Source organism: Sturnira hondurensis, unplaced genomic scaffold, assembly GCF_014824575.4.
Source record: "Sturnira hondurensis isolate 20B ecotype Veracruz unplaced genomic scaffold, ASM1482457v3 Scaffold0023226, whole genome shotgun sequence".
NCBI lineage: Eukaryota > Metazoa > Chordata > Mammalia > Chiroptera > Phyllostomidae > Sturnira > Sturnira hondurensis.
The window spans coordinates 62,654-70,434 of record NW_028095857.1 but is presented as its reverse complement, the minus strand read 5'-3'; positions in this window follow the sequence as shown (position 1 = coordinate 70,434).

Here is a 7,781-nt window from a genome sequence, read left to right as displayed (position 1 = left end):
TCCTGTGCTATTTAGCAGGTTGGTATATCCGGGACTCATGTGATCTGGGACCTGCCCTTCCCAGGACTCTTAATGAATTAGAAAGAGCCAGTTGTTTTGGTTCTGTTTGAGCTTACTGTGCATATCTACATGTAGCCATTGAAGGTTGGGGGAAAGCATTTATTTGAACAAAAAGTGAATAATGGTCTTTAATGCTTTAGATGTTTCTTAGAAATACAACTGAGTATTCATCCCATAAAGCTTCTTTCTGCCTTCTCCTTACAAAAACCACTCTACTTTCCTGGGAATCAACTTTATTTGAACATGAGACTGTCTTGAGTTGAATATTATGAGAGTAGTAAGCTTACTATATTGGAATGACTGCTCTACACTAGCTCTTCAAGAAAAGAAATTCAGGTTAACCATAACTTAAACTCCAGTCAGCTCTGCTGCTGCAGACAGAGGGAAAAATGAGCTCTCATTGCCTGACCAACTTTCTGTTGCAGAGGTTAGACTTTTATTAAATTGAGATAATTTAAAATTAACAGAAGATATTTGGTATATGTGCTGCAAAGCTAGCACTAACAGAAGATATTTGAAATATTCTATCTAAGTGGGAACAAAAATGTAAATTCTCGATTTTAACCAAATTCTAAATCTCTACAAGAGCTTCAAGTATTTGTTTACTATTAAATGACTCCAACACTGCTTTGAAAACTAAATACTAGCATCATTACAATATAATAGCACAATAGTGGAGTGGAAATGCAATAAACAAAATAGTTATCATTCCTTGAGAAAATTGTTCTTTAATTTTAAAAGTTGAAGAATTGATTACTCAAAAACAATACTTGAAGTAGAGCACTTAAAGATATAATATTCAGGCAACTTTTGGTTACTACAAATCCAAACATTTAGAAATTGGAAATTTCATCTTGATTACACAATATTAGATGGGCCTATCTTGAATATTTTTATTGCAATGAATTTAAGCAACATCAGTGCATAAACTAAAATAATTAGATCAGAAAAAATTAATCCAAATCATTTTTGTTATTAATATTATATTGCAGTGAAGGATAAGTATATATCCCAATAAATACTCAATTAAGGACTAATATGTATCCCAGTGAGTACACCTAAATACTCAAATAAACATCTATCTGTATGTGTTTAGTGCTATTAAACTCTTAAATGAAATTTGGAACTGGGTGAGTTGTATTTTGAAATGCTTAATAGAAAAAAGGAGGAGGGTTTTAAAAGTATCAGGTGCCTATCAAGGGATAAATAGAAGGAGAACAGGGTGTGTGTATAAAAGAGTGAGGAAAAGGCAAGACTCACTGTTGCCTAATTTTGCCACCAGAAATTAACTTTTGGAGCATTAACTCCTTCATTTCCTTTGTTCCTCTGTGATGTAACTTAATAATTTATAGGCAACAAAGGCTTCCACAATGCCAGAAAATAATGAATAGATCTGCCTTTTTCCAGTGAAAAACAGAGTAACACTTTAGATTTATAGTCTTCCTTTACCAAAGAGCTCAAGGGAAAGACATTTCATAGCCAATTCCTCTCCAATGCTGAATCACTTTTAACAAGAAATTTAGATAGTGCTAGGTACAAGGCTAGTGGGGTTTGTTGAATTCAAGGTTTTATAAAATAGTATGTTAGCTTTCTGCCTCCAAATGATAGTCACTCAATACCACAGCCTCTGAAATTTTTATAAATTCTACCAGGGCAATTTGTTTCATGGACTATTGCTAAACACAGTATCTGTTGCCCTAACATTCACAGGGTTCTGTGAACTACCAAACAAATGACCTTTTGAAGATACTCTACAACTGAAGCATAAAAATGGCAGGCCAAAATACTTGTCAGAATGTTCTTCACTAATGCTGAGGAAAAGAAGGCTTTATTTTTTTTTGTTGGTAATCACTACCTTAGCATTGTCATTTGACTCCATTTGGTTTTCTGGTGGTCTAGCTGGCTCCCAGTCTTCCAATTTCTTCTTCCTAGTGCATCCTTGGATTGCATTTATATAATATTTAGATTTTTATTTGAATTTTCATATTTAACAATATGTTCACTAAAAACATTCCCCCAAATACCTAAAAATATAGTTTTTATTAAATATTTTATTTATTTATTTTTAGAGAGGGGAAGAGAGGGAAGGAGAAAGAAAGGAAAAGAAGCACCAATGTTTGGTTGCCTCTCAAATCTTGCCTCCAGCTAGAGATGTGGCCCACAAGCCAGGCATGTGCCCTGGATGGAAATTGAACCAGTGACTCTTTGGTTTGCATTGTGCTGCTCAATAAACTGAGCAACACCAGCTAGGGCCAATAATACAATTTTGACTAATACAATTATATTTATACATACAAAGACTAAATAAAATGTTATGCAGCCATTGTTTGTTTTTTTAAGATATTATTTACTTATCTTTAGAGGACAATGGAAGGAGAGAGGAAGAGAAATATCAAGGTATGATTGACTCTTGTACGTCCCCTGCTGGGAACTGGCCTGCAACCCATGCATGTGCCCTGATTGGGAATCAAACCATGATTATTCAGTTTGCAGGCCCGTGCTGAATCCACTGAACTACACCAGCCAGGGCTATTGTTTGTTTGTTTTTTAATCAACTGTAGTGAATCATAACTTACACACAATAAACTGCATCCATTAAAATTGCACAGTTTTATGAATTTTGACAATTCTATACACACATGAAAATATTACTAAAACTGAGACACATACCATTTTCATCACTACCAAAAGATTTCTTATGCCACATTGCAATCCATCCCCTATTCTGTATACCCCATGCAACCAATATCTGCTCCCAGGTTGGGACTCTAGAGAGTCCCAAACAATTTGGACCCAAAGAAGTCTTCATCAAGACACAACAAAAATAAAATGACATGGCTTAAAAATGAGGAGAGGATCCTAAAAGCTACAAGAGAAAAGCAGAAAGTCACATACAAGGGTGCACCAATTAGAGTTCCATATGATTTTTTAGCAGAAATATTTCAGGGCAGAAGGGACTGGTGTGAAATATTCAAGGTGGTGAAAATTAAGGACCTACAACCAAGGTTACTTTACCCAGCAAGGCTACCATTTAAAATCAGAGGAAAAATAAGGAGATTCCCAGACAAGAAAGAGCAAAAGCTGTTTATCAATACCAAACTAGTACTGCAACAAATGTTAAAGAGCTTGTGTTATGAAGAAGAACAAAAAAAGAAAACAAAATACAAGAAACTATAGTCTAAAAATAAAATGGTACTAAATATTTTTTTCAAAAAATCACCTTAAATGTAAATGGCTTAAATGCACCAACCAAGAGACTTTGGGTAGCTGTATAAGTAAAAAAATAAGACCCATATATATGCTTCCTTCAAGAGATCCATCATATATTGAAAGATATACACAGACTAAAAGAAAAAGGATGGAAAACATATTTCATGAAAATGGTAAGGAATAAATGTTGATGTAGCAATACTTATATATGAAAAAATAGACTGTAAAACAAAGGCTATAGTAGGATACTGCATAGTGACAAAGGGAACAATACAACAGGAGGATATAACCCTAGTAAACATTTATATACCCAACATTGGAGCACCTAAACATGAGAAGCACATCTAGATGCACATGAAAGGAGACATCAAAAGTAATACATTCATAGATGGAAATTTGAACAATCCACTGACATCAATGGATAGATGTTCCAGACAGAAAATCAACAAGGACATAGTGGCCTTAAACGATTCACTAGATCAAAAGAATTTAGTTGACTTCTGGCCAAGATGGAGGCGTAGGTGGAAATACTGTACCTCCTTGCACAACCAAACTTAAGGACAACAAAGATTTAGAAAAAAAACACAATCAAAACATACAGAAAATTGAACTGTACTGAAGTCTGACAACAACAAACCATTCATCCAGACTGATAAGAGGGGCACAGATAGCGACCTGTGAAGAGGGGTCGCAGCAGGAAAAAGCAGTGGCTGCCGGACCAACACAAGCACCCAGGCAGCGGTTGGCATATCCCAAGTGTGGAATGGCAATGGGCCAACCCAGTGAGGGTGCAAGGTGACTGGCTAACCTCAGTCACACATCCATGTGCAGATAAACCAGGTGAAAAACACAGACAGTGAGAAAGACCATGTGAAGCAGGGCCCCAGCTCTGGGAAACAAAGTCTAAAAGTACCAATTGAAAAAACTTCCAGGGGTTGAGATGCCAAGAGAGGTTCCCAGTCTCACAGGAGAGTTTGTTGGAGAGATCCACAAAGTCCTAGAATGTACACAGGCCCAACCACCTGGGAACCAGCACGACCAGAAGGACCCAATTTGCTTGTGGGAAGTGGCAGATGGGACCAAAATCTGAGAGATAGAGGAACAAATGCCATTCCTCCTTTATGACCCTGCCCCTAGTCACAACCCAGTGACTGGGTTGACCTACCCAGGTAAACACCTAAGCTTTCACCACTTATAAGTAACAGGTGTGAACAGACCAAAATATTATGGCTCAAGCAGAAGAACAGCTCAAAGCCCCAGAGCCAATACTTCTAAGTGACAAAGAGATAGCCAACCTATCAGATGCACAGTTCAAAATACTAGTGATCAGGATGCTCACAGAACTGGCTGATTTTAGTCACAAATTAGATGAAAAAATGAAGGCTACACTAAGTGAAATGAAGCAAAATGCACAGGGCACCAATAGTGAAGGAAACAAAACTGGGACTCTAATCAATGGAGTGGACCAGAAGGAAGAAAGAAACATCCAACCAGAAAAGAATAAAGAAATAAGAATTCAAAAAAATGAGGAGAGGCTTAGGAACCTTTAGGACATCTTTAAACATTCCAACATCTGAATTATAGAGGTGCCAGAAGGGGAAGAGGAACAGCAACAGGTGTAAAACTTATTTGAACAAATAATAAAGGAGAACTTCCCCAGTCTGGCAAAGAAAATAGACTTCCAGGAAATCCAGGAAGCTCAGAGTCCCAAAAAACCTGGACCCAAGAAGGAACACACCAAGGCACATCGTAATTACACTAGCCAAGATTAAAATGAAGGAGAGAATCCGGGAAGCAGCAAGAAGTAAGGGGACAGTCACCTACAAAGGAGTTCCCATCAGACTGTCAGCTGATTTCTCAAAAGAGACCTTACAGGCAAGAAGGGGCTGGAAAGAAGTATTCCAAGTCATGAAATCCAAAGACCTACAGCCAAGATTGCTCTATCCAGCAAAGCTTTCATTTAGAATGGAAGGGCAGATAAAGTGCTTCTCAGATTAGGTCAAGTTCAAAGAGTTCATCACCACTAAGCTCTTATTATATGAAATGTTAAAGGGACTTATCTAAGAAAAAGAAGATGAAAAATATGAACAGTGAAAGGACAGCAAACTCACAGTTATTAACAACCACACCTAAAACAAAAGCAAACCAAGAGGACAGCTAGATTGGGAGCAGAATTATAGAAATGGAGATCACATGGAGGGTTAGCAACAGGGGAGTGGAAGGAGGAGGATGGGGGAGAAGGTACAGGGAATAAGCAGCATAGACGGTAGGTAGAAAATAGACAGGGATGGGCAAGAATACTATAAGAAGTGTAGAAGCTAAAGAACTTGTGACACATGGACATGAACTAAAGGGGGAATGGGGGAGAGGGTGTGCAGTGTGGAGGGGAATAAGTGGGGAAATGGAATAACTGTAATGGTATAATCAATAAAATATATTTAAAAATTTAGTTTATATTGTCAGAACATTTCATCCCAAAGCATCACAATATACATACATTTCAAGTGCACATAGAATATTTTTAAGGATAGACCAAATGTTAGGACACAGAACAAGTCCCAATGAATTTAAAAAGATTCAAGCCATATCAAGCATCATCTCTGACCACAATGCTATCTAACTTGAATTTAATCACAAGAAAAACACTGAAACACATGCAAAGGTAAATAACAAATTATTAAGCAATGAATGGGTCAACTATGAGAACAAGGAAGAAATCAAAAAATATTTTGAAACAAATAAAAATGAGGACACAACAATAAAAAACTGTGGCGTTTTAGGAAAGCAATCATAAAAGAAAAATTATTGCATTACAGGCTTATCTAGAAAGAAAGAAAGAAAGAAAGAAAGAAAGAAAGAAAGAAAGAAAGAAAGAAACTCAAATAAACATTCTAACTTCATATTTAAAAGAACCCAAAGAAAAAAACAACAAACACAACCCAAAGTGAGTAGAAGGAAGGAAATAGAAAAGATGAAAGAAGCCTACTTTTTCAGCTAGTTCAATTTCCAGTTATGGTACATGCCTGTGCTACAGGTCAGGTTCCCTGGTGCGAGGAATGCAAGAGGCATCCACACATTGCCATTTTTCTCCCACCTTTTCCCTCTAAAAACAAGTGAAATATTTTTACTTTATTTTTTTATTGTTTAATTCTTCTTCAAGTACAGTTTTCCATCCCCCATTCCATCCAGGCCCACCGCCCAATTCTCCCCACCTCCCTCCCATTTCCACCCCTGTTAGCTATTCTCCATGTGTCCTTTATACTAGTTTCTGTGAATCCTTCCTCTTTTCCCCTGAAATTCTCTGCTCTCTTCCCTCTGGTCCCTGTCAGCCTGTTCTGAATTTCAGTGTCTTTGGTCATATTTTGCTTGCTTGTTTCTTTTGTTGTTTAGTTCCTGTTAAAGGTGAGATCATACAGTATTTGTCTTTCACTGCCTGGCTTATTTTGCTCAGCATAATGCTTTCCAGTTCCATCCATGCTGTTGCAAAGGGTAGGAGCTCCTTCTTTCTTTCTGCAACATAGAATTCTATTGTGTAAATGTACCATAGCTTGTGATCCAGTCATTTACCGATGGGCATCTAGGTTGCTTCCACCTCTTGGCTATTGTGAATTGTGCTGCTATGAACATTGGGGTGCATAGTTTCTTTGGGATTGGTGTTTTAGGGTTCTTAGGATATAATCCCAATAGTGGAAATGCTGGGTCAAAAGGCAGGTGAATTTTTAGTTTTCTGAGAAAATTCTATACTGTTTTTCATAGTGGTTGTACCAGTTTGCACTCCCACCAACAGTGAACTAGGGTCCCCTTTTCCCCACAACCCCTGCAACATTTGTTGTTTGTTGCTTTGTTTATGATGGCCATTCTGACCAGTGTAAGGTGGTATCTCATTGTGGTTTTAATGTTCATCTCTCTGATAGCTAGCGATATTGAGCATCTTTTCATGTGTCTCTGGATCCTCCTTATGTCCTCCTTGGAGAAGTGTCTGTTCACATCCTTAGACCTTTTTTGAATTGGGTTGCTTGTCTTCTTAGAGTGAAGTCAACTAAGTTCTTTGTGTATTTTGGAGATTAAACATTTGTCTGAGGTGTCATTGGCAAGTATGTTTCCCCAAACAGTTGGTACTCTTTTTACCTTAATGCTATGTTCTTTATCTGTTCAGAAGCTTTTAATTTGGATGAGATCCCATTTGTTTATTCTTTCCTTTATATTTCTTGCTCTAGGGGACATATCAGTAAAAATGTTGCTGTGTGAAATACCTAAGATGTTCCTGCCAATGTTCTCCTCTGCGACTTTAATGGTTTCATGGCTTGAATTTAAGTCTTTTATCCACCTTGAATTTATTTTGGTGTATGGTGTAAGTTGGTGCTCAAGTTTCATTTTTTTTTTTTTGCACATAGCTGTCCAGTTCTTCCAACACCATTTGTTGAAGAGGCTATCTTTACTCCATTTTATGTTACTGCCAGCTTTGTTGAATATTAATTGACTCTAGAGGGTTGGGTTTATTTCTGGGCCCT